Raw genomic sequence first — 27,841 nt, forward strand, 5'->3', positions numbered from 1 at the left:
AAGCTCCAACAATGAATCTCAAAGAAAATGGAATCCATAAAATGTTGTAAAAAAAAAAAAAAAGAATTCAGAATAATCCTAATTAAAAAGTTAAATGGGCCGTGCATGGTGGCTCACACCTGTAGTTCCAGCAACTCAGGAGGCTGAGGCAGGAGGATCCCTTGTGCCCAGGAATTCAAGGCTTTGGTGAACTATGATTTTGTCCTTGCACTCCAGTCTCCAGCCTGGGAGATAGAGTGAAACCTTGACTCTTTTGGGAAGGAAAAAAAAAAAGTTAACTACAAAAATATACAAACAGAAAATTAAATTTTGAAAACAATACATGAACAAAATGAAAAGTCTGACAAAGAAATATAAACAATTAAAAAATGGAAATTCAGGAGCTAAAGAATACAATGACTAAACAGAAAAATGAAATAGGAAGCTTGAACAGCTGCCTTGAGGAAGCTGAAGAATCAGTGAGCTTGAAGATGGACATTTGAAATTAGTCAGAGGAGAAAAGAAAAAAAGAAAAGAAAGAAGAGAAAAGGAAAGAAGAGCGGAGGGGAGGGGAGGAGGAGAAGGCAGGAGGGGAACCTATGGGGATTATGTAGCACCATCAAGAGACCTAACCTATACATAACAGGAATTAAGAAGAAAAAAAAAAAAGTGGGAAGATGCATATGAAAGAAATAACTAATGAAAAGTTCTCTAATCAGAAGAAGGAAGCCATCATCCAGGTACATGAAGAAAGGAGATCTCCAACCAAATTCAAACCAAAGAGGAGTTGACCATAACATGTAATTATAAAACTATCAAAAATTAAAGAGAAAGAAAAAATTCTGAAAACAGCAAAAGATAATAAAGAAATCACACACAAAGGGGTCCCAATAAAACTAACAGTAAACTTCTTAGCAGAAACCCCAGACCAGGAGAGAGTGGGCTGATACATTCAAACTGCTCAGAGGGAGCATAAAAAAAATGCTGCCAACCAATAATACTTTACCCAGCAAAGGTGTCTTTCAAAAATAAGAAGGAAATAAAAAATTTCCCAGACAAGCAAAATTTTACAACATCCCATAAATTTTGGCATACCATGTTTTCATTTTTGTTTGTCTAAAGATATTTTTAAATTTTCCTCTTAACTTCTCAACTGACCTATTGGTTGTTCAGAAGCATGTTGCTGATTTCAGCATACTTCTGAATTTTCTGAAATTCTTCCTGTAATTGATTTCTAGTTTCATAGAATTGTGGTCAGAAAAGGTACGTGATATGATTTCAGTCTTCTTAAACTTGCTATGATGTGCTTTGTGAACTAACCTATAATCTATCCCGGAAATGATCTGTGTACATTTAAGAAGATTGTGTATCCTGTTGGTGTTAAGATGGACTACTCTGTATATGTCTGTTAAGGTTCATTTCATTTAAAGTGCTGCTTAAGTCTAATGCTGCCTTATTAATTTTCTGACTACATTATCTGTCCATTATTGAAAGTGGTGCACTGAAGTTCCCTACTGTTACTGTATTACAGTCTATCTCTGTACACCCTTTAATGTTTGCTTTATATATTTAGGTGCTCCATTGTTGGGTACATATGTATTCATAATTGTTATAGCCTCTTGGCAAACTGACTACTTTACCATTATATAATGCCTTCATTTTATTCTTTTTACAGCTTTTGACTTAAAGTCTATTTTTTTCTGCTGTAAGTATTGCTACTCCTGCTGATTTTTCGTTTCCATTTATGTAGAATATCTTTTTCCATTTCATCACTTTCAGTCTATGTACATTCTCAAAAGTGAAGTGAATTCCTTGTAGGTAGCATGTAGTTGTGTCTTGTGTGTGTGTGTGTGTGTGTCTGTGTGTGTGTGTGTGTGTCTGTGTGTCCATTCATTTACTCCTTGTCTTTTATAGGAGAATATAACCCATTTACACTCAGTATAATTATTGATAGGTAAAGAAAGGACTAACTTTCTTGCCATTTTGTTAATTATTTTCTGTTGTTAGGTTTTTTTTTTCTTAAAGATATTTTATTTCCTTCTTCATCTCTTGCAATTTTCCTTTGTGGTTTGATAGCTTCCTGTAGCGGTATGTCTTGAATCTTTTGAATTTCATTTTATTTTCTGTGCATCTCGTATAGAATTTTACCTTTTGGCTACCATGAGGATTACAAAGAATATCTTACACTTCTGTCTATTTTAACCTGATAGCAGCTTAACATTGATTAAATACAACTCAACACTTTTACCCAGCCATTTTATGTTTCTGAAGTCTAAATTACATCATATTATAAAATATATCCCTTGAAAGTTTATTGTAGCTGTGGTTGCAATTAATAATTTTGTCCTTTAACACTTGTACTAAGGATAAAATTACACTACACACCACCATTACGGTCCTAAAATATTCTGAATATTGATCAGTATTACTTATACCCTTAGGTTCTGTGCTTTTATAACTTTTTTGTTATTAATTATCAGCCCTTATTTTGACATAAATAACTCCCTTTAGCAATTCCTGTAAGGTAGGCCTAGTGATGATGAACATCCTTAATTTATGAAATGCACAGTTCTAAGAAAAAAAATTTATGGCAATAAATAGCTACATCAAAAAAGAAGACATGTTGCAAATAAACAATGTTACATCTAAAGAAAACAAACAAAGAAAAGCAAACTAAGCTCACAGTTCACAGAAAAAAAAGAAATAATAAAGATCACAGTGGAAACAAATGAAATAGAAACTAGAAAATACAAAATAGCAACAAAACTAAGTTTTTCTAAATAAAAATAAAATTAACAAATCTTTAGCTAGACTAACCAAAAGAAGAAGATAAAAGACTCAAATAAAATCAGAAATAAAAGAGAAGACATTTCAACTGACATCACAAAAACACAAAGGATCATAAAAGGTTATTATAAACAATTATACAGCAAAAAAATGAATACTTTGAGGAAATGAACAAATTCCTAGATACATACAACCTACAAGACTGAATCATGAAGAAATGGAAATTCTGAACTGACCAATAACGAGAGGAGTTTCTAGTCGTAATAAAGTCTTCCACCAACAAAAAACCCAAAACCTAATAGCTTCACTGCTGACTTCTACACAACATTTCAAGAACTAATACCAATTCTCTACAAACTATTCAAAAAAAATCAAAGAGGACAGAATACTTCCAAACTCTTTTTATGAGGCTAGTATTACTCTAATCCCACAGCCAGAAAAGAACATCCCAAGAAAATATAACTACAGGTCAATATCCTTGAAGATTATAGATTTTAAAAATCCTCAACAAAATATTAGCAAACCAAATTCTACAACACCTTACAAGGATCTTTCACAATAATCAGTGGGATTTATTTGTGGTATGCAAAGATGGTTCAAATATGCAAATCAATAAATGTGATACACTACATTAACAGAACGAAACACAAAAATCATATGATCATCTCACAAAATGCAGAAAAAGCATTTGAAAAATAATTTAATGTCCTTTTATTTAAAAAAAAAAAAAAAAAAAACCTCAACAAATTAGGTACAGAAGAAATGTACCTCAACACAATAAGGGCCATATGTGACACACCCACAGATAACATCATACTCAAAGGGAAAAAACTGAAAGCTTTTCTTCTGAGATATAGAGCAATCCTACTTACAGTAGCTACAAAAAAATACTTAGGAATGTATTAATCGAGGTGAAATACCTGGACACTTACAACTATAAAACATTAAAGAAAGAAATGGAAGAAAACACAAACAAATAGAAAGATATCCCATGTTCATTGACTGGAAGAATATTGTTAAAATATCCATACTACCTAAAGTGATTTAAGATTCAATGCAATCTCTATCAAAATTCCAACATTATTTCTCATAGATGTAGAAAAAAAGAATCCTAAAATTTATATGGAAATACACACACACACACACACACACACACACACCCACCCCCAAATAACCAAGGCAATCATAAGCAAAAAGAACAAAGTGTTCAAACTATACTACAAAGGAGTAGTAATTAAAACAGCATAGTAGTGTTTTATTTTTATAAACAGAAACATTTTATGCCTATTTGTAAATAGGCATACAAAACAGACACATTGACCAATGGAACAGAATAGAGAGTCCAGATAACAACTCATACATCTATAGTCAATCGATTCTTGACAGAGGTAAAAAGAATATTTAATGGGAAAAGGACAATCTCATCAATAAATGATGCAGGGAAAACTGGATAGCCATATGAAATTGGACCCCTATCTCATACCACATACAAGTATCAACTCGAAATGGATTAAAGATTTAAACATAAGACCTGAAACTATAAAACTACAAGCAGAAAACAGGGTGGAATTTATACAACACTGGTCTGGGCAACGATTTTTTGTTGTTTTTTTTTTTAGATTTGACATTAAAAGCATAGGAAACAAAAGCAAAGACAGACAAATGAGATTACATCAAACTCGAAAGCTTCTGCACATCAAATGAAACAATTAGCAGAGTGAAGGGACAACCTACAGAATGAAGAAAATATCTGTAGTACATACATCTGATAAGGGGCTAATATCCAAAATATAAGAGGAAATCAAACAGCTCTATAGAAACAAAACAGATAATCCAATAAAAACGTGAGATATTGACCTGAATAGATATTTCTTCAAAGAATACATCTGAATAACTGACAAATACTTGAAAAAATGCTCACCATCACTAATCATTAGGGAGATAGAAATTAAAATCACAATTAGATATCACCTCCTATCTGTGAGAATGGCCATTATCAACAAAAACAACAAACATTTGCAAGGAGGTGGAAAAAAGGGAACTTTTGTACCCTGTTGGTAGGAATATAAATCAGCATAACCATTATGGAAACAGTATGGAGGATCCTCAAAGAACTAAAAATAGAATTACGATATGATGCCGGGAGCAGTGGCTCACGCCTGTAATCCCAGCACTTTGGGAGGCCAAGGTGGACGGGTCACGAGGTCAGGAGATCGAGACCATCCTGGCTAACATGGTGAAACCCCGTCTCTACTAAAAACACAAAAAATTAGTTGGGCCTGGTGGCGGGTGCCTGTAATCCCAGCTACTCGGGAGGCTGAGGCAGGAGAATGGCATGAACCAGGAAGGTGGAGCTTGCAGTGAGCGGAGATCGTGTCATTGCACTTCAGCCTGGTTGACAGAGCGAGACTCTGTCTCAAAAAAAAAAAAAAAGAATTACCATATGATTCAGCAATCCCACTTCTGAGTATTTACCTGAAAGTTTTAAAATCAGAATGTGGAAGAGACATCTGTATTCTCATATTCACTGCAGCACTAGACAATAGTCAAGTTATGGAATAAACCTAAATGTCTATCAGAGCATAAATGAATACCAAAAAATTCATATACACACAATGGAACACTAGTCAGACTTTAAAAAATAAAAATAACTTTGTAATTTGTGACATCACAGATGGAATTGGAGGATATTACCCTAAATGAAATAAGGCACAGAAAGACAAATGCCACAGTTCTCACTTAAATGTACAATCTAAATTAATTGAACTCACAGAAGCAGAGAGTAGAATGGTGGTTACCAGAGGTTGGGTGGTAGGGAGGATGGGCAGTTGATTAGGTTTGGCTGTGTCCCCGCCCAAATCTCATCTCGAATTGTAATCACCAGATGTTGCGGGACCTGGTGGGAGGTGATTGGATCACGGGGACAATTTCCCCCATGGTGTTCTCATAATAGTGGAGTGAGTTATCACAAGAGCTGATGGTTTTAAAAGTGTTTGGCAGTTCCCATTTCACTCTTCTCTCTCACCTGCCACCATGTAAGATGTGCCTGCTTTTCCTTCTGCCATGATTGTAAGTTTCCTGAGGCCTCCACAGCCATGCAGAACTGTGGGTCAATTAAACTTCTTTTCCTTATAATGTACCTAGTCTTAGTTCCTCATAGCAGTGTGAAAATGGGCTAATACAATAGTCAAAAGAGTATAAAGCCTCAGTTATATATGAGAAATAAGTCTGACTTTTTTATTTTAGATCAATTGTACAGCATGCTGAACAGAGCTAACAATTGAGTACTGTACATTTCAATGTTGCCATGAATAAACAATGTTAAATACTTGAAGGGATAGATATGTTAATTAGCTTAATTTAATCATTCTGCATTGTATTCGAAATTACAATATCACTTTGAACCTCATAAGTATAAACAACCATAACCTATTATGTAAATAAATAAAATTTAACAAACAAAAAATACTGTGTGTATGTGATAAGAAATATGTTTGAACTTTGTCTCCTGCTCCTTGCACAGAGTTGGCAAAATCCTTGAAATTTCCTGAGTGATAGGAATGTTTTTGTTACTCATAAGGAACTGCTTTCAATTACACCTGAGTTTATAATAACGAAGTGACTTAGAGTGGGGCCTCTAGATAGCCTCAGGATGGAGCTGGTCACCAGAAACATCAAGTGATTACTAGGCTGGGATTTTCAGACCCTCCTCCCAACCCTCCATTCCTCCCATGCACCCAGACCAGGAGATTGAGCTCTATAAAAATTTGAATTGGGAGGTGTATAAGTCCATTTTCACACTGCTGATAAAGACATACCTGAGACTCAGTAATTTACACAGGAAAAACAGTTTAATGGGCTTATAGTTCCATTTGGCTGAGGAGGCCTCATAATCATGGCAGAAGGCATGGAGAAGCAATTCATGTCTTACACAGATGGCAGCAGGCAATGAGACAGAGCTTGTGCAGGGAGCCCTCCCCGCACCTTACGAAACCATCAGATCTCGTGAGACTTATTCACTATCACAAGAAAAGCATGGAAAAGACCTGCCCCCATGATTCAATTACCTCACACTGGGTCTCTCCCACAACATGTGGGAATTCAAGATCAGATTTAGGTGGGGAAATAGCCAAAACATATCCGGAGGTTTAGGAAGGAGGATCACTTAAGCCCAGGACTTTGAGGTTACAGTGAGCTATGACTGTGCTACCTGCATTCCAACCTGGGTGACAGAGTGAAACCCTGTCTCAAAAAAACAAAACTCTTGAACAAGGAGATGTGAACAGCTTCCTGTTTGGTGAACACATCATGGTGCTGAAAGGTGGCATGCCCACAGAAGGGCACTGAAGGTCTGTTCCCCTGCCCCCATACCTTTCCCTATGTGTCATCTCTCATTTGGGTGTTCCTAAGTTCTACCTTTTGTATTAAATCAGTAAAGGTAAATAAAATATTTTTCAGACTTCTGTGAGCCATTATAGCAAATTATCAAATCTGAAGCGTGGTATCATGGGAAACCTTGATTTATAACTGGTTGGTCCAAAGTATAGGTGACTCGGGACTTGTGACTGGCACCTGAAGTGGGGGCAATTTTGTGGGACCGAGCCCAGAACCTGTGGGATCTGACACTAACCCTAGATAGTGTTTGAATTGGACTGAGTTGTTGAATATCCACTTGGCGTCAGAGAATTGGAGTTATGATTGGCCTCCAAGGATCCCAAGTCAGTTATCTTATTCCCCCAATGGGGGAAAAAAGAGGGTTTAATATAGGAACGATATTGGGATAATCATGCTCAGCAGATTCTCTGCCGGTTCTTCTCCTGATGGAAAGGGCCTGGAGCTGAATTATATACACTGAATCACTCAGCAGAAAGCTCAGCTAATGGCTGTTTGAAACTGAACTTTGATAGTTTCAAAATTCTAGTACCATTCTGTTAGATTCCCAAGTGCTGGCCTCTCCAACATTTGAATGAAGCAAGCAACAAAATTAATCCAGATTAGAAGTCACTTGTTATCAAGGTATCACAATTTAGGAGGCTGTGCTTCTACAAGGGTAGTGTCTGATAGCACTTAGTTAACTGCAAAATTGGCACTATCTCCAGCAGGCAGCAGTGAAACAAGGCCACACAGCTAAAAGGGTATCTTTAAATTACCTTATTGATCAGAAAGATTAATCAATTGGTGGCCTCTTTATGGCTACAACTTAATATCAATTTTGAAATGAAATACTAAAAAAGGTTGTCAGAATTCTTCAAAGGATTCTGAAATAGCACTAAATCAAACATCTTCCTGCCTATAAAGTACAATGAAGTGAAAATGAAGTCAAATTATTAATAATCTTCAAACTTCAGAACAATCAAGAATGATTATCTTATTAGAAATAAGTTGGAAATGTTACATGCATCAACAATCTTCAAACTACAGAACTATCACGAAAAATTTTCTCATTAGGGAGAAGTTGGGAATGTTATATGTCTTAGAAAAAAATATTATTTTTAATCAAACACTTCCCCAAAAGAATTAGTGAAATGTTTATTAACAAATGAAGCCACACTACTTTGTGCAAGTGAAGCAATTTTGCATTGCAAAATTTAAAATGCTGATCTGAAAAGTTATTCAAAGTTAAGTTAGTTTCAGAGTCACTTAATATGTTTTTAAAATTCCCATTAAGTTGAAATAACGAACTGAAATCAATCTGCAGAATGTCAGCTGTAAAAATTCCACTCCATCTACCAATCATTCATTAAGGAAGCAGTATGTGCAAACTTTGTGTTCAATAAGAACTCCAGCAGATCAAGAAAAAAAAAAAAATGATATTTTCTCTCCAGAAATTTTCATCCACTTCGGAGAACATGACACTACAGAGTTCTATATAAATTATAATTAAACTTGTTAGTTATTTAAAAAAAGTAAATATATACAAGATAGTATATAATTTTGCTACAGCAGAGTTAAAGTAGTAATAAAATAATGACAAGATACGTCAAATACCTGCTAAATGACATATAAAGATGCTATATTTTCTAAGGTAAAAAAATTACAGGATCAATATACACAAAAATAAGAGGTATAAGAGAAGGTTTGCCTGAGGAATCCAATGTTCAGAAAATGAAATGTCAACAATCCCTAGTAGATTCACCAGTAACAATGACGATACAATTCCAATGCCTTGAAAATTATCTTTCCTTTACAATTGAAATGCACATTATTAAATTCAATTCTGCCTGCATAAATATTCCACTTTGGCCAAGGTACAAGAATGCCCAATGAAACATCAGAAATACAAAATATCCAGAAAAATGAGGTACACGCTTTTCATTTTAACAAGGCATATAGCTCCAAACCAAGTGAAGAGACATAGACCAAAATAAATTACTAAATTATTAAATTTTCAAAGGTAAGATTGTATTAATTTTTTCATGTATTTTAATATGACATCTTGCTTGCTGAAACAATGAACACGCTATGACCTGGAAAAAAAAATTTTTTTTTTTTTTGACACAGAGTCTCACTCTGTCACCCAGACTGGAGTACAGTGGCACCATCTCGGCTCACTGCAACCTCCACCTCTCAGGCTCAAGTAATTCTCCTGCATCAGCCTCCCGAGCAGCTGGGATTACAGGTATACACCACCACGTCTGGCTAATTTTTGTATTTTTAGTAGAGATAGAGTTTCACTATGTTGGCCAGGCTAGTCTTGAACTCCTGACCTCAAATAATCTACCCGCCTCGGCCTCCCAAAGTGCTGGGATTACAAGTGTAAGCCACTGTGCACGGCCAACCAGGACAAATTTTATAGGGCTGTTGTTATTTAGAAATGTTTTTTTTTTTTTTTTTTTTCTGGAGACAGGGTCTTACCCTGCCACCCAGGCTGGAGTGCAGTGGCGCAATCTCGGCTCGCTGCAACCTCTGCCTCCCAGGCTCAAGCGATTCTCATGCCTCAGCCTCCCAAGTAGCTGGGATTACAGGCGGGCACCACCACTCCTGGCTAATTTTTGTATGTTTGGTAGATGAGGTTTCGCCATGTTCGCCAGGCTGGACTTGAACTTCTGACCTCAGGTGATCCACCTGCCTTGGCCTACCAAAGACCTGGGATTATATGTGTGAGCAACCATACCTGGCCTAGAAATGCCTGATTTTTTAATTAAACCTTGTTTAGAGGTTATATAAAACAGAGATATCTATTTAGCTCATGGCCAAAAAAATTCAACCAAGTTAGAACATTCCAGAATATAAAGATCATGTTTAGGCAGTTAGGTAAGAACATTTGGTTCAGGTATGTCTGATTTAATATCTAAGGGATTTCTTTGACTCAGGACAAAATGAGAAAGAGAGAGCATCAGCCAATGTCTTAGAAAACTGTTTAAAAAAAAAAAAAAAAACAACAACCAAAACTGAGAAATTAAATTAAGGGACATACACAGTTGATCGCTGAACAGCTGAAGGTTTGTTCTGTGTGGGTCCACTTACACACAAAAGTTTTTCAATAAAAGTTATACCAAGTGTGTTTGCCTCTCCTGCCTCCTCTTCCACCTCCTCTACCTTTGCCACCTCTGCCACCCCAGAGACAGCGAGATCTATCCTTCTCTTCCTCCTCCTCCCCAGGCAGCTCAACATGAAGAAAAGAATGAAGACCTTCATGATGACTGACTTCCACTTAATGAATAGTAAATATATTTTCCCTTCATTATGATTTTCTTAGTAACATTTACTTTTTTCTAGCTCACTTTATTGTAAGAACAGAGTACATAATGCATATAACACACAAAATATATAACAGTTGATCAACTATTTATGTTATTGATGAGGTTTCTGGTCAACAATAAACCATTAGTAGTTAAGTTTTGAGGGAGCCAAAAGTTATACATGGATTTTCAACTGCTTGAGAGGTTGGCCTTGCTAACCCCTGTATTGTTCAAGGGTCAACTCTATAGCTAATTACAATGTATGCTACTATATGGACTTAATAAATCATTCATTTCTTCTAAGAACTCATACAATATTATGAAGTGGTTAAATGATTAGATTACTATTTAAAAGTCACCTATCGCTACCATTTGAAAGGAGATGCCATGAGAAAACAAGTCCTGATACCCATGTTTTATGTTCTTAAGATTGTTTCAGGACTCTCGTTCAAAGAATTGCTAAGCTTAAACTTCTTCTAGAAGTCTGCAAAAGAATGTAAGATTGTGTGGTTCTAATGACTTGATATAAAAGTTCAAATGTCTAGTTTACATCAAAAAGCTCTTTGTTAAAATATAGTAATATTCAGATGGGAATTAACAGTGGTGATTTATGATATGATTTTGTACTGAGACATGTTTGTCAGATAATGATAACAAGGTCAATTTTCCTTATCACATTTAAAGTGCAAAAACTTCTATTTTCTATGTTGCCATTTAAGAAGTTCTCAGAGTATAAACTTTTGTCTCCCCAAATTAATATCGAAGTCATGATGAGCCAATTTCTCCTTAAGAACAAAGTTGAAAATGAAGGGTTGGTTCCTAAACACAACACTAGGCAAGTTTTTAAAATTCAATTTATAGATGAGTATCATAGCACAGCTAATTTACAAATTTATAAATAGCAACGATACTGTCATTTTTATGTTAAACCTATACATGGAACCCTATTAGTATACTATATCATACAAGCATCTACCGAAAAATTACCAAAAAAAAGCACAAACTTTTAACTTTAACTTTTTAAGTGCCTCGAAGTTTAGACAGATGTAATTTTATTTTCCCTGAGCAGCTGTTCATTTGGACATATTCCGTATTTATTGATATACTGTGTCCAATGCTAGGGTCACATTTCTTAAACAGGAACTTGGCAACTTCCAAATTCTATGGTAAATATTGATATGTCTCAGCATGTCAATATTTATACTGTCAAGACTGACAAATTTCAACAATGGCTGCATCTTATTTCTTAGCAGCCATATGCTTCTGTTCCAATTGAGCAAGTTCCTTCTTTATCTCATAAAATTCTCATTCACTGTTCAGGTAAAATTACAAGTAAGTTAATGGCATCCTCTCACACAAGGCCAGATTGAACTCTTTGCTTACTTCAACATTTTAGTCACTTCTGTAGGATTAGCAAAGCTATGGAAATGAACACAAATTCGGATACAATGTCCTCCAGGTAATATTTGTTTTTGATTACTTAATCTCAGCATAATTATCATTTGCAACCACATTACCAATGTGGAAGCCTTTTCAGAATCTATACAGGTAATCTATTTCCTTTTTTGTTAGTCTTAAGGGCTAGGTAAAGATAAAACTGGTTTAGTTTATAGGCTGCGACAACAATGATCAATATTCAGACGGCAGTTTGAATTCAGAATGCCAATTATAAAGAGTAGTTGGGAAGTCTAGCTCATTATCTAGCATTAAACAAACAGTATTTTAAATGCAAAATTAGTTTACTTAATTTTGTGCTACGTGTCAGAGATACTGTTAACAAACTAATCATAATTAAATCAATCTTAAGAGCAAATTTCTGTATTGCTGAAAGAAAATCTTTGCAACATCTTTAAACACTCTGGGATTTCCCAGTGGTACACAAGCAAAAGTCTAATGTAATACGAAGTTATTGGTAGTAACGGCATCTAGTAAAAACATAAATGCCTCATGAACAGTTTGGAATTTTGGCATGTATTTCTTCTTTGGCATGTATTTCTTCTTACTGGCAACACAAACCTCAAGAATGTTTTTCTCCCCAAAAGTGCCTAATTTCATCAACATTAAAAATTTGCTGTCTACAATTGAACCCTGATCAATGATTTCAGCCAATGCTTTAGAAAAAAGCACAACTCGCTTTCATCAGGGCTGTAAGCTTCAACAATGACAAGGAACAAATTGTCCAGGGCTATAAAATGCATTAACTCTCTCCTACTTGTATAAAAAGATACAGTACCTTTCAATTATTTTAAAGACAGCCACCTTTCTCCTAAGAAACAAGGAATAGCAAATAAGCCATTGATTTTACACTCAAAAGACCCAGGTTGAAACCAAAACTATGCTTCATAGCTGAGTGTCTTTCATCATGCCATTAATGCATTACAACATTCACTGATTACTTCCAATGTACCAGGATTTTATATCCCAAAGATCAGTAAGACACATTCGCAACTCTCTACTGAAATAGAGACACCCAAAGAGAATTATAATATAAGTTTGTAAAATGCAGAGGTAGGGAGGGAGTTCCTCCGAAAAGCAGCACTCACCCTGGCCTAACATTTTAGGGAAGGCTTCCTTGAGTTACATCTAATATTATACGATTCTTTAAAGAAAAATGGTTAGGTGAAAACAACTTAGGGGTAGAGGAAGAAAGATAAGGAAGGGCATTCCAAGTAGAAGAGTCTACACGAGTAAAGGCTTAGAGGCAAGAAATAGCATGATACATGAAAGTGAGAAATAATTCAGTGTTTCAGACTGCAAATCAAAAATTACAGGTTCATGGTCAAGTGTGGTGGTTCATGCCTATAAATCCCAGCACTTTGGGAGGTCGAGCTGGGTGGGTCACTTGAGGTCAGGAGTTCGAGACCAGCCTGGCCAACATGGTGAAACCCCATCTGTACTAAAAATACAAAAAAGTTGCTGGGCATGGTGGCATGTACCTATAATCTCAACTACTCAGGAGGCTGAGACGGGAGAATTGCTGGAACCCAGGAGGCAGAGGTTGCAGTGAGTAGAGATTGTCCCACTGCACTCCAGCCTGGGAAACAGAGCAAGACTCTATCTCCAAAAAAAAAAAAAAAATTACAGATTCAAACACCCAATCAAGTCAGTCATTCATTCAACCAAAACCTACTGAGTACTTCTATGCCTCACACAAATGCTTTAGAATGTGGCATAAGACAACAAAACAGATAAAAATGCATGCCGTCATGGATTTTACATTTTAATAGGGGAACACAATTAAAAATACATGTAACAAATATGTAAAACATATATAGAATAATGATAAATGCTGGAGTAAAAAGAGGAGATAAAATAGGGTGGAGGAGACTGAGAGTATAGGGGTAGGTGCTATGGAAGTTGCAAAGCTGTAATTTAAATAGGGAGGTTGGGATATGCTTTACTGCAAAGGTGACATTTGAGCAACATGTAAAAGATGTGAAGGAATTAGCTGTATGGATCCAAAAGCATTCTAGATAGAATAAGCAGTCAGTGCAAAGGCCCTATGGTAGAAGCAGGTCTGGTGTACTTAAGAAACAGCGTGGTAAGTGTGGCTGAAACAAAGGGAGAGAGAACACAAAGACATGCAGTTAGAGAGGTAATGGGAGACCAGATCATGTAGAGCAGAGGTGTCTGATCTTTTGACTTCCTTAGGCCACACTGGAGGAAGAATTGTCTCGGGCCACACATAAAATACACTAACACTAATGATACCTAAAGAGCTCAAAAAAATATCTCATAATGTTTTAAGAAAGTTTACAAATTTGTGGTGGGCTGCATTCAAAGCCATCATAGGTCACAGGCAGCCTGTGGGCTGCAAGTTGGACAAGACTGATATAGACTATTGTAGGCCAACGTAAGGCTGTTAGCTTCTACTATGAATCAAATTATTCACGAAAGGTTTTTAAGCAAAAAAGTAATGTTATATTCTTCTGTATATTATTTTGGAATAATTCTGAATTTACAGAATATTTGCAAAGATAATAGAAAGTTCCCAAATACCCCTCACCCAGTTTCTTCTAATGTTAACATCTTATACTATCACGGTGCATTTATCAAAACTAAGAAACCAACACTGATACATTTCTATCAACTAAACCATAGACTTTATTTGGATTTCACCAGTTTTTCCACTAATAACCTCTTTCTGTTTCAGGATCCAATCTAGGATAACATATTGCATTTAGAATCTTACATGTAAATGTACAATTTTTGATTTATATTTTAAAAGTATCACTCTGGCTGACATATGAGAATAGACTGTAGGGAGGCAAGGACTGAAAAAAGCAGAGAATAGAACACAATTACTGTAATGCAAGCAAGAAATGATACAGGACAATAACAAAAAATCCGAGCAAGAGATGATCAGTATACTAATAGCAGAAATAGTAGAAAACTGTTGAATTCTAGATATTCTTCATAGAAAAAGCCAACAGGAATTGTTGGAATACAAGAGAAAGTAAGGAGTCAAGGATGACTGCAAAGATTTAACTGAGCAACTGCTGTATAAAGCTGCCATCAATTCAGATGAGAACGAATGGGAAAGGTTTGGGAGGAAAGGAGTTCAGTCTGGGACATTTGAGTTCAAGATATCTTTTAAATATGCAAATGAAGATGCAGAGGTAGAAAAAGAGGAATTGGGACTTGGAGCATAGAAAACTCTTCAGAAGATTTTTGTTGCAGAGAAGAGCAAACAAATGGGGTTGAAAATGGAGAAAGGTTAAGAGGTTTACAATTTGACATTCTAGGATACATATAGATAGTAAAATGGTTACTTTAGTGAAGGAGATTAACACCTACCATCCACCTTATTTTTTGTGTGTGACAAGGACAGCTGAAAATCTACTTATTTAACAAAAATCCCTAACACAATAAAATTGTATTAACTTTGGTCCTCACGTACATTTCAGTCTGAATTCAAAAGCCATGTGGGAAGAGAATGAGAACAAGTGGGGAGAAAAAAAGGACTAACTCTCGAACACGAAAAACCTCTACTGAGGTTAGGAAGGCTAGCTAAGGATGAGAGGAAAAAAGCAGAACAATTGTCTTTCAATATATGTGAATAACAGTGAATGAAAAAAGGTAGGTAATGTAAAAGGTAATGTAAATCAACCCTATCATTAACACTGGCAACAAAGTAAAAAGAGAAAATGGGGAGAAAGTGGTCTGGTGATATAAATGCAATACCAACTTAATACTAAAACCTTTTATAGCAGTCCTCTCCTTATCCAACGGTGTACACCCCAAGGCCCCAGGGGAGGGCTGAACCCAACTGCCTTCAATCTGAGCATGTTTCTTTTCACATCTTCTACCCACAAATTTAATTGCTTTATTATCTTAACTAAGTTTTTATCACGCACTATGGCTATAAGTTTGGCAGTCTGAGGTGTGACGGCAAAACTAGCATAAATTTCTTTTTGCTTATTCACAATTTTACAGATAGATTTGTTCTTACCATAGATCTTAGCAACATCAACATATGACATTTTTTTTCTTCCTTATTAAGTGGAGAACTTTCACTTTTTTGCTTAAAAGAGGCACTTTACAGCTACTCTTCGGCATAACCAAGTTGCCAGCATCGTTACCCTTGTGCTTTGAAGCAATAATTAAGTAAAATAAGTATTCCTAGAACACACGCACTGTGATACCACCTCCATCAATCTGATAACGAAGCAACTAAAAGGCAAGAAGCTTATACAGCAGGGATATGCTGAACAAAGAGATGATTCATGGCCTCAGGCTGAATGGAATGGGATAGAATAAGATTTCATCACAACTCACAAAGGCATGCCATTTAAAACGTATGAAATATTTCTGGAATTTTTTTTTTTTTTTAATTGAGATGGAGACTCGCTCTGTTGCCCACGCAGGACTGCAGTGGCACAATCTCGGCTCACTGCAGCCTCAACCTCCTGGGTTCAATTGATTATCCTGCCTCAGTCTCTTGAGTAGCTGGGACTACAGGTGTATGCCACCACACCTAGCTAAGTTTTGTATTTTAGTAGAGATTGGGTTTCACCATGTTGGCCAGGCTGGTCTCGAACTCCTGACCTCAAGTGATCCGCCCACCTCGGCCTCCCAAAGTGCTGGAATTACAGGCATGAGCCACCACACCCGGCTGGAATTTTCTACTTAATATTTTCAGGCTGTGGTTGATCATAGGTAACTGAAACTGTCAAAATCAAAACCTCAGATAAGGAGAGACTACTGTATTTAGTGCCTAATATATGCGATTCAACAGTTCCTCCATTATAATTCTTCCTCTCCAGAGACTTTTAATTTACCAAAGCCATGCACAATAATAGCCAACACTTTCTGAGTGCTTACTGTATGCAAAACACTTGTCTAGATGATTTACTTGTAATAACTCGTTTAATCCTCATAACACTGAGGACACTTTTGCACTGGCTCCACAGAAAAATATAAATATCCACTATTTTTACATATGATTCGAATATACCCAAGAAAACAAAGTTGGAAATATTCTTCCAGATGCAGGTGAGATAAAAATTTTTAAACAGGTCAGACGCGGTACAGTGGCTTACACCTGTAATCCCAGCACTTTGGGAGGCCAAGACAGGAGGATCACTTGAGCCCAGGAGTTAGAGACCAGCCTAGGTAACATAGTGAGCCCCATCTCTACAAAAAATAAAATAAAATTAGCCAAGTATGGTAGCATACACCCATGGTCCCGGCTACTGGGGATACTGAGGGAGGAGGATAGATCACTTCTGCCCAGGAGGTTGAGGCTGCGGTGAGCCATGATTGTGCCACTGCACTCCACCCTGGGCAACAGAGCAAGATCCTGTCTCAAAAATAAAATAAATAATAATTTTTGAACAAAGGAATAACACAGTCAGATTTTATTTCTAGTAAGGAAAGGATCCAAGATGGTTTTAAATGAGGATTCATTGCAAAGCTGCCAGAAAGACTTTTGAAATTGTGATATAATCTGAAAACCAAAAAGTAGCGGGTTTATGTAAGACGATGCAGCTAAACTACCACCTCCCAAAAAAACTCACGTCAGATTAACTTTGATGTTTTACATAAATGCAATAAACATTATACATATTTGTTAAGCCTCATTTATTGGCACATGTGTTTCTCTCCATGGATAACTTAAAAACTGGCAATGTCGTTCTTTACTATTTTGAAGCTCAGGTACATAAGAAGCCATGGCCTAAAGTTAATTAAAATATATAGACATAGCAAAACAATTGTGATCTCTAACAAGTTAAGCTTTCTGATGCTCTTCACAGGTAGCCTGAAGCAGAGCTTCATACAGAAGTATTACTCTTAAGTGTAACAAAGATCAAGACAATCTTCACATGAAAGCAAGGGCAGTTATGTCTACAGACACATTTACTACCCTAAAAGCCAAGCTCGATAAGTAGCACAACATAATTTCCACAGCTAAACCAAGTTTGTTTAATTTGAATGGCAAGACCTAAAAGGTATAATATAAAGGAATTACAAGACAGAACATTAAAAGACTTTTTTCTTCCTCAGGTGGAGAGTACTGTATTTTTTTTATACCTTTCTTTTTCCCCTCTCCCACAACGTTATTAAATTCCTTAAAAGAACAGACCATCTTTGTTCCTATGCTGCAATCTCAAGATCTATGAATAAAGCAGGCACCCAGTAAATACTTGCTAATTTGTGTAATTGACCAACTCTTGACAATTCAATATAACAGACTCAAATATCAAGTTAGTTAGAGTTTAAAACAAAACCTTTGTGTGCCCTAGTGAACGATGTAAACACGAACAGCAGAATCCCAAATCTTCTAATCATTTGTGTTGCCCTAAATACAAAACGGTCTCATAGGCCGAATACAGCTCATAAACCAACATCTCACGTGAGTTACCTTCTCTCTATCCACCTTCTAAGTCAATAAATAAAAAATTGAAAACATTCTGAAAAGAACCCTCTGCTGCCTGAGAAAAAATACACCACACATTTAGAGCCAAAAGGTTGCCTTAAGGGGGCAAAGAGTGAAAAATTCTCCTTTCTAATACTTTATCAGAATTCCAAGAACTACGCAAATTCAAACACGCCAAAGCTCCTGTTTCTCCATCGATAAAATGCAGAAAGAAAAACGTGCGTGCGTGTGTGTGTGTGTAACAGAACCTCACCTAATGGGATAATTAACATCAGAAAAAGCTAAATTCTACTACTGATTAAAAGTTGGCTTGTCATTTGTCTTGCCAGTTGATCTCTCTAGAGTACCTATCAATTGCTGCAGTCCGTAAAGGGCAGTTCCTTCCCATTGGTTACCACAGAAAGTTCTTTCCTGACCCCAAATTGCCTAGTACGTTTCAGTCACGATGCCTGGATGGAACCCACAGTTGACCAATATCTGGGGATTGAAAGGACAGGCCGGTGTTGGGGAAATGCTCACTACCCTCTGGATTCAACTGTCCTCCCAATCCCACAACCAACACAGAGCATTTCAAAAGTGCTTCGCATTCCCAAGAATCCCCCAGATGCAAATGGAGAAACTGAAAAGAAGGTGAACAGGTAGGTTCGCACCCTGAGGATGATGCCGGGAACCCTAGCATCCCCAAAAGCCCACAGGAGGAAGGCGCGGGAGCTCACAAATTGAGGGGGATTCTCACACTGTGGAGTTCTAGGGGTAAATAGCAGGGAACTTTTTTAAAAAGAAAGCAAAAGATAAAAACAGAAAATCATATTTTTGTTATTTAAAGAGGCAGCCCCACTTCCGGACCCTACCTCTCCGTGACTGTACTTCCGGTCTCCTCCGAAACGCCCGCTTTCACAGATCAAGTTCTTGCAACCAATGAGAGCATCAGCTACTTCCGCCGGTCTGCGGGGCGTGGTCTAAATCCCGCCTTTTCCGGTGGAGAGGAGCCTATCCTAGCGTCTTAATCGCCCGGCTCAGTAGGCGGTGCCGTGACAAGCCCAACCGGACGGCTGGAGAGGGCGAAAAGGGCAGACGGGGCGTGCAGTCTCTTCCGCCTGGGGCCCGGAAGGGTGATGTGGCTGCGGTATCGCCGGCCTCGCTATGGTAAGAATTGGGGCTGCCGGGTCGCGGTTCATCTTCGAGAAGGGATTGTGGGTCTAGACTAGGGCTGGAGGTTGTGCGGCAGCCCGGGGTGTGTGGGCCTTGGAGCCATGTGGTCCCTCCACGGTCAACCAGAGAGAATCAGGACGGACTGTCCAAGAAAGACTCCTGGGTCGCGGAGCCCGCCCCTCATGCAAAGTCCGCTTTCCTACTTTGTTTAGGAAAAAAAAAATGCGTTGGTGTGTTTTAACACGTTGGCTACGTAGATTATCTGGGGTCATTGAAGCTTTGAAGCGTTAGAGCTTCTCGAGTTTCCGCTTGTTTTCTTGCATCTCCTTATCTCACCCTAGGGGCTTTACTCTGGTGTTATTGTTTGATTTTGTGGGGAGGTTCCTTTGGCACCAAACTCCATACCTTCGTTTTCAGCTGTTTAGTCAATAGCCTCTCACGACCCTTCCACATTATTCTCTCAACTTTGAAAATGCTACTTTACAAGCTATAGGTTTTAATAGTTAAGAGTTCTCTGCAAAGGTGGATTGCTTTTCTAGGGGCTTAATATACTTATTGGAGTGGTGTCTGGCCTCAGGCCTTCCTCCTCTTTCACCTCCAAGTCCATTTGCCAAATGTTGTGTATATTTCTGGGCAAAGGATGCATGCCTGCGAATAGACCCAAAAACAACTATGACTCCAAAAAGCTTGAGTCTCATGGTGAAAAATTATGAGCCCACGTTCACGGAAGTTGCTACAGAATCCCATATAGCAATAATTCAGTTTCTTTGGACGAATTTACCACCTGAAGGGAAGATGGCAGTTGAGACTAGCAAGACTGTCACTCTTAATTCTTTTACATCTTTCTAAAAACTGAAGTTGAATTATTTTACTCGTAGTGCAAGTCAAAGATAACTCTTTTTATTATCTCACTATCAGACCAGCTAAAAACAAGATGCATATACTGTGCTGAAGATCATCAGTATATAAACTATCTTGTCATGCTTGTTTTTCCAAAAGTAGCATATACTTTCATTCATTATCAAGTCCTATGTACCAGGCTCTTTTCAAAAAATCAGTTTATAAGCATGGAAATATCAAGTTCCCCACAACTTCTCAGTAGATGTTTACAAGTGAAAGAAGTGAAACATGAGGAGATTGACTTGCCTTGGATCACACCTAGTAGATTGTAAAGCCAGGACTCAAACTTATTTTAATGTCCAGATGCCCGAAATCTTCATGTTGTTATCGATAGAAACACAACATAACTGAGGATGAAATAAGTCTTAGTAATTTGTTCCTTATAAATATAAATATATAAATCAGACATAGGTGGAAAACAGAAACAACTGGCAGGTGGTTTTTTATTGCTGTGAGATGTCAAAAGTACATTGTTGGCAGAGCTACGAAGTGAGGTTTCAAGGAGGCTAACTTAGCGGTTTGAGAAATGGATTAGTGTCTCAGTATCTTTGAGTTTGCACCTAAACTTAGTTTATTTGTGAGGTAACCCAATGCTAATGACTTAATAAACCTGAATTACTGTATTTTAATGAATCTTTTTTTTTTTTTTTTTTTTTTTTTTTTTTGGTCGTCATGGAGTCTTGCTCTGTCGCCCAGGCTGGAGTGGGCAGTGGCGTAATTTCGGCTCACTGCAACCTCTGCCTCCGGGATTCAAGCGATTCTCCTGCCTCAGCCTCCTGAGTAGCTGGGACTACAGGCGCGCACAACCACGCCCGGCTAATTTTTGTATTTTTAGTAGAGACGAGGTTTCACCATGTTAGCCAAGATGGTCTCGATCTCTTGACCTCGTGATCCGCCAGCCTCAGCCTCCCAGGTGTTGATATTTATTTGGAAGTTTAGTGATGCTTTTGTGACCAGAAATATGCCATCGGATTACAGGCATGAGCCACCGCCACGGCCAAGAATCTTTTTAAAAATCATTTCAAGGACAAAATGTTTATCAGCAGTAATAATTTACATCTGTCAGGATGAACAGTAATTGTAGCACTTGTGAATTAATACTTTTAAAAAATTTCAGAATGCCTTGTTTCCCCCAATGCCTAACATCCTTCAGTATTTCTCTCATGTCTCATCTCTTTCCAAAAAGCCTCCCTTAACCCTTTCTATTTTCTTCTACTCCCTTTAGGTATCTATAGGGATATTCATGTATACTTCCAGTATCCCTCTAGCATAACCCTTTTCACAGAAAACAGCAATAAGGTGTTGCCTACATTTCTCCCTCTGTAGGCAGAATTCTTAAAGACTAGGTATTTTAATCTCTACAGTCATAATGCCAGCTAGAGTTAGTGCCATTAAGAGTCTGGACCTGTAATCCCAGCACTTTGGGAGACCGAGGTGAGTGGATCACCTGAGGTCGGGAGTTGGAGACCAGCCTGACCAATGTGGAGAAACCCCATCTCTACTGAAAATAAAAAATTAGCCAGGCGTGGTGGCGCATGCCTGTAATCCCAGCTACTTGGGAGGCTGAGGCAGGAGAATCGCTTGAACCCAGAAGGCGGAGGTTGCAGTGAGTCGAGATTGCGCCATTGCACTCCAGCCTGGGCAACAAGAGCGAAACTCCATCTCAAAAAAAAAAGTCTGGGGATACAGACATGCTCGGTGTCTTCAGGGATTTCACAGTCCAGTAGAGGGAGATGATTAAATAAGTGAATTCCATCTGTTGTCTGTTATGATGTAGCATGACAACACGTGTAGTGGAAAGAGCATGGGTTTAGAATGAGCCAAACAGAGTTAGAATCATGCCCAGTTCCCATCCTTTACTTGGTTAACTGTAAGAGAGTTTATTTTCATGTCTTTTTCTTAGTGTGCTAAGTGATTTTCACAAACTCCGCAAAGTAGGAATGATTGCCCACATTTCATAATTAAACTGAGTCTCCAGAGAATAGATGTGAAGTATTTTCTCTCTTCTTGTAGCGGAAGATATGTAGAAAATCATTAAACACAGTGGAAGGAGTAGTACTGGCTGGGAACTGCTTGAGAGATGTCCCCAAGAAAGAAAATAATTCTCTCTCACCTGTATGTTAAAGAGTATTAGGGTCATTAGCTAGAGGTGGGACAGCGATCTCTATCCCATAGATAAAGGAAATGGCAGTTATGGGAACAAAAGGCATGAAGTTCAACAGTTGCATGGAGCCTCAATGTGGCAGGAATTTTAAAAAAAAAAAAAAAGTTAAGTATAGATTAGGCTAGAAAGATTAGGGCCAGATTTTGAAGAGCTTTGTGCCATGCCGAAGACTTTATATTTTGATGATGTTTAATTGCTTACTTTATAAAGGCTTTGGAGCAGGGAAATAAAATTGGTGTGCATTTTAGAAAACCAACTGGTAACAACATGGAGAGAGCATATTTAAATGGAGGAAGATTAGAATCTGGGAGACCAGCTTGAAAACAAGAGCTGTAGTTCAGGTATACGATGATGGAATGTCTCAACTCTGATGAGCCGTTGGGTTGAAAGGAAAGGAAAACTAGGAAAATCATTTTGAAGGTACTTAGTGAAGGGTGATGAAGCACAGCTCCAGCTTGGATGATTTATTGGATGGGAAAGAAATACAGCAGATCCTCAATAACGTTTATGAGGAAGAAACTCCATTCCCAATTGAGGCCACTGTGTGGAGTTTGCATGTTGTCTTCATGTCTGTTCTTCCCATGTCTGCATGGATTTTCTCTGGGTACTCCAGTTCCTTCCCACATCCCAGAGATGTATAGATTAGGTTTGTTGAGGTGTCTACACTCTCCTAGTTTGAGTGCTCTGCACTGGAATGATGTCCTATACTCAAAGCTACTCAGATGGCTCCCGGCACCTTTAACACTGTACTGAAATAAGCCAGCTATCTTACTTGTTTTTATTAATCTTTCTTAAGTGAATGTATAACTCATATTTATTTCAGTGTTTAATATTAGAAGGGTTTTGATATTTATTTGGAAGTTTGGTGATGCTTTTGTGACCAGAAATATGCCATCGGAACTTAACTCGTGTTTGTATCAATTTGCCTATGGTAAAATTGGTTTTGTTACACATCTTTTGGCTTAAAGTTGCATTTTCCAAGGACCTGTGGATGACGTTAAGTGAGGACTTACTGTGTTGGTTAAGCACCTACTCTGACAGGTGTTTTTTATACAAGGTTTTATTAAAGACGTATTATTGGCCATATTTTTCATATGAAGAAACAGATGCAGAGAGCTAAGTGTCTTTGCCCATGATCACACTGCTTATAAATAGCAGAGCTAAGATTTAAACTGAACCGATTCGTCACAAAATGCTGTGCCCTTTCTATGCAACAGTATCATTAATTGCACAAAAATATTAAGAAAAGCAACATTTTTATGTCATGGGTGGGTGAGGAGGTAGCAGTTTAGATAATAATTCTGTTGCTAGTATTGCTTTTGCATCATCCATGAAAATGGCATCACAGTTGAAAGGCAAGTATCTTAGTATTATAAAAACAGTTCTGATCTTACGAACCCATGAAAGGGTTCCATGAACTACACTTTTGATAACCACTGCATTAGGCTAATAGGAATCTGATGTGGGTGCTGGTCTTCTCTAGCAAAGTTTTTGAATACCAATTGCAAATAAAAGCTTCCAGATGGCTGAGGCAGGCATTCAAGACTAGGCTGACCAACATGGTGAAACCCCATCTCTACTAAAAATACAAAAAAATTAGCCAGGCATGGTGGCGTGCACCTGTAATCCCAGCTACTCAGGGGGCTGAGGCAGGATAATTGCTTGAACCCGAGAGGTAGAGGTTGCAATGAGCCAAGATCACGCCACCACACTCCATCTGGGTGAGAGACCGAGACTCCGTCTCAAAACTTCCAGGGAGTTTCAAGAAACTATAGATACCCAGACCAGTTAAATCCAAATTTCTGGGCAATGATGGCTTTTTAAGCTCCAAGTGGTTCTAATAAGCAATTAGATTTCATACCATATAATAGGACATTTTATCAGTCTTTGTTTTTTCTTGGTTGCAAGGTCAAAGTACTTTACAACAGGCTTTGCTCTTTGTCCTTCAGAATACTTTCTCTTGTCCAATCTTTTTATCAAAGACATATATGAAGCATTTATTCTAATTTTTTTCACTCTACCATTTATCATTGTTTTGTGTATGCCTTCTCTTAATAACTCTTGACACCCTTTTGCCTTATATTTAGATCTGAGGTGTATATAAAATAGCTCCAAAACGAAGCAGCACAAACATAGCAAATTAATTGTAGGTACCATGGTAATGAGATGAAAATAGCTACAAAATCAGTGTTGCCAGTGGAAAACAGTTCAGGTGCTTCTACTCTGAACTGTAGTTTTACTCATCATATCCATGAAAGTTGTTAAATGGAAATTATTAAGTAGAAAAGGTCTCTGTACATTTTAAAAATAGGACTGGTTGTAACAAATGGTTATTTAATCCAGCCCCCTCATTTTACAAATGAAATGAAACTGACAGGTAGAGATATGAGATGTTGATTCATCTAAGGTCAAATTTATATACTTGGATTACTTCATTAACCCAAATGTTTAGTGGCCACTGTTGCTGAGAAGCGATGGGTGATGAGTTCGTATCTAAATGTTAATCAAGCCTGATTTCTTGCTCTCAAATTAAACTAAGGTTACTTGTCTATTTGGTACAATATCACCCTACCACGTGATAAGCAACGAAGTTTAAATGTATATGCTAATAACGCCAAAAGAGAAAGTAGATAATTTTTATGTATTAGTGGAAATCTTTTCAACCAATACTGGTTACTTACTTTGGGCAATTTAGATATATGCGTGTGTGTGCATTCATATGCACACTAATCCTTGCATTTTCATGTTTTCCGTTTTAAGAGACTAGTTGGAAAATGCTGACCTGACCTAGATTTTCTAAATGATAAATGCTGACCCACTTTTCTAATGCTGAATAATTTTTATCACAATCAGGCCAGGAGTGTCATTTCTGTGTTCCCTTCCACCCCCAAAAAGGGATAAACTAGTTTCATGTAAAAGAAGTAAATACTAATACAAGTAAAACTGTTACTATTTGGAGTTTTAAAATGTTGTCTTTCATATTTAATTTTTGTTTTAAAACTGGAGGAATTAGTATGTCAATAAAAATTTATTTACCATATAAGAGGCAGTCAACATTTGAAGCTCCAACACAGTGTTATGCATAAACAAGGCGCTTAATCAACAAATTTGTTAAACAATTTGTTTGGTAATCCTAAAAATAAATAAGCTACATAGTGTCCAAGTGATCCAAAACTAATAAAAATACTGTAGATTTAGGCTCTCCTTTCTGCAGATTAAGTATGCTTAGTAACCAGTCATTGAGCACTCTCTAGGCTCAGCTTGTTTATCATATTGATGTGTGTATTTCTTTTGCTTTTCTCATTGTTTCTTTTTGCACTTTTACATTGCTTAGATAATTCCTTTTTTTCCATCTTCCATTCCTAATGTTTTCAGTGGTTTCTTCTTAAGATTTCTTATTTGAAAGTTCTGTTAATAAATACCTTGAGCTCTTAGAAGTATTTTACTCATCTTTTTAAAAAATCTCCTATATTGAATTCTTACTTATAGTCAGACTTAATGAATATAGTTTTAGTGTTCAGAAATGACTCTGAAAATGAGAAATTATATCTTAATAAATAACATGATTTTAAAAATCTGAAAACTTATTTCTAATTTTTCAAATAGACTTGAGAATAGAACATTTTTTAGAGGTCAACATTGTAAGTAATTTCATGTCTAGAACCCTTCCTTAGCTTTGCATTGACCAACCTCCATCTATTCATTGATTAATTATTGCATCTCCTGTATGGTGGCCAAATAAAGTCTGTGAATTATTTTTATTATTTCAAAACACCTAACCAAATGTGATTTACTTCAAAATGATCAAAGTAACTGACTCATCAAGTTTATTTCCTTCCAGTTTGGGTAAATTAACTCATTGCACTAACACTAGTTGTTTCAAGCATATCAAAAGATCTCATTGACTATGAGTTGTCAGATAAGTCTACAATGCAAAGGGTTAATAAAAGAGCCCTTGATGGCAAATCATTTCGGGGCTTGCATTACCATGTTTTAGAAGAATGACATAGCTCTCAGTAATGGTCAAGCTAACCTGCCTACTCAGTCTTACAGATCTTTTGAAATTGTATATCTCTTAAGAATTAAAAGAAGTCAGAAGAACACACACTCTCCAGTGTGCAAGCACCTTCAAAGCTTGCTGCTTGATAGAATAGAAAATCTGAATTCCAGGAGGTGATATAAGATGTGGATACTGAATGGAAATACCTCAGGTGTTTATTTTACCCTACAGCCTAGGTCCTTAACATAAATATAAGGAAATTTGCATCTTTCTACTTGATTTTCCAAGATATTATTGAGAAGTAAACATAAATGCAAGGCCGTACATGGAGGTTTCTCTTGAAGAGTTAACAAAATTCAGCAATCTGATCTACACTGGTTTTTGAATGTGCATTTTTTCTTTGGAATCCAAGTATGTTCTTGGATTTGTTAAAATGTTCATTATTGCCAGTTGTATTCAAGTTCCTGTTCACTTGACATTTTTCAGTGACTTCTCTGTGTACTATATTTTAATAGTCACAGGGGATTGATAAAAACCTCAATAGAATAGAGAAGACAATCAGTACAGTATGTGTTCTGTAACACACACCTTATTATGTGTATGTATTATACACATATAAAAATCCTGACTCTGCTTGGTATGGAGAGTGGGAACAGGGAAGACATCAAAGGAGGTGCATCTTGAGTTGAGGTTGGACGGATGAGTCAATTCACCAAGCAGGCAAGAACAGATAGCATGTGCAGAACTCAATAGAGTACCTTGAAGAAGGTTTCATGACTTAAAGGCCCTGAAAAAAATTAAACAAGTTAAATGAATTTGACTTAACCACCTTTTTATCATCTTTTCCTCTATTTTGTGATTAAATATGCTTACCTTTTTCTTAGATTCCTCTTTTCCCTTTTAATAACATTTTTCTGTTGAAAATTACAATTATTTTTTCGCTGAAGAGGAACATCTGTTTCCGTTAACCCCAAGACTAAAGTTTTATATCACCAGACAACAGATGCTAAGCATTAAGGGGAATGCTATAGGTGGCAGGCTAATGTCCGTAAGTTAGAAACACACTTTTGACCAGAGTCTAAGTACATCTAAAAGACTTACCACCTAAGATTATTTGTTTTAAACTTTAGAGTCTTTAAACCCCCAGAACAAAGTTGTATATATCATATATTTCATACTTGTAAATGGTTTTCTTTTGTAAATGGTTTCACATACAAACGTATATACACACTCTACTTTCATAATAGGCATGTTTTTAAGTGCCTTTTTATCTTCTATTAAAACATTCAAACATAAAG

General features: G+C 37.0%; 1 protein-coding gene across 3 annotated transcripts in view; it reads right to left on the reverse strand.

Moving 5' to 3' along the window:
* Positions 1 to 19,385, reverse strand: part of XRCC4 (X-ray repair complementing defective repair in Chinese hamster cells 4) — a 301,541-nt gene extending 282,156 nt beyond the window's left edge. For 2 of the 3 annotated variants that reach the window (XM_011996465.1, XM_011996464.1), the window contains exon 1: positions 19,179 to 19,385. The gene's annotated coding sequence lies outside the window, so the exon portion shown is untranslated. Of the gene's footprint in view, positions 1 to 19,133 lie in introns of all 3 variants that reach the window. The other variant, XM_011996467.1, reaches the window with a different exon arrangement.
* Between the last annotated feature and the right edge of the window lie 8,456 nt (positions 19,386 to 27,841).

Source organism: Mandrillus leucophaeus, unplaced genomic scaffold, assembly GCF_000951045.1.
Source record: "Mandrillus leucophaeus isolate KB7577 unplaced genomic scaffold, Mleu.le_1.0 Scaffold515, whole genome shotgun sequence".
Lineage (NCBI taxonomy): Eukaryota > Metazoa > Chordata > Mammalia > Primates > Cercopithecidae > Mandrillus > Mandrillus leucophaeus.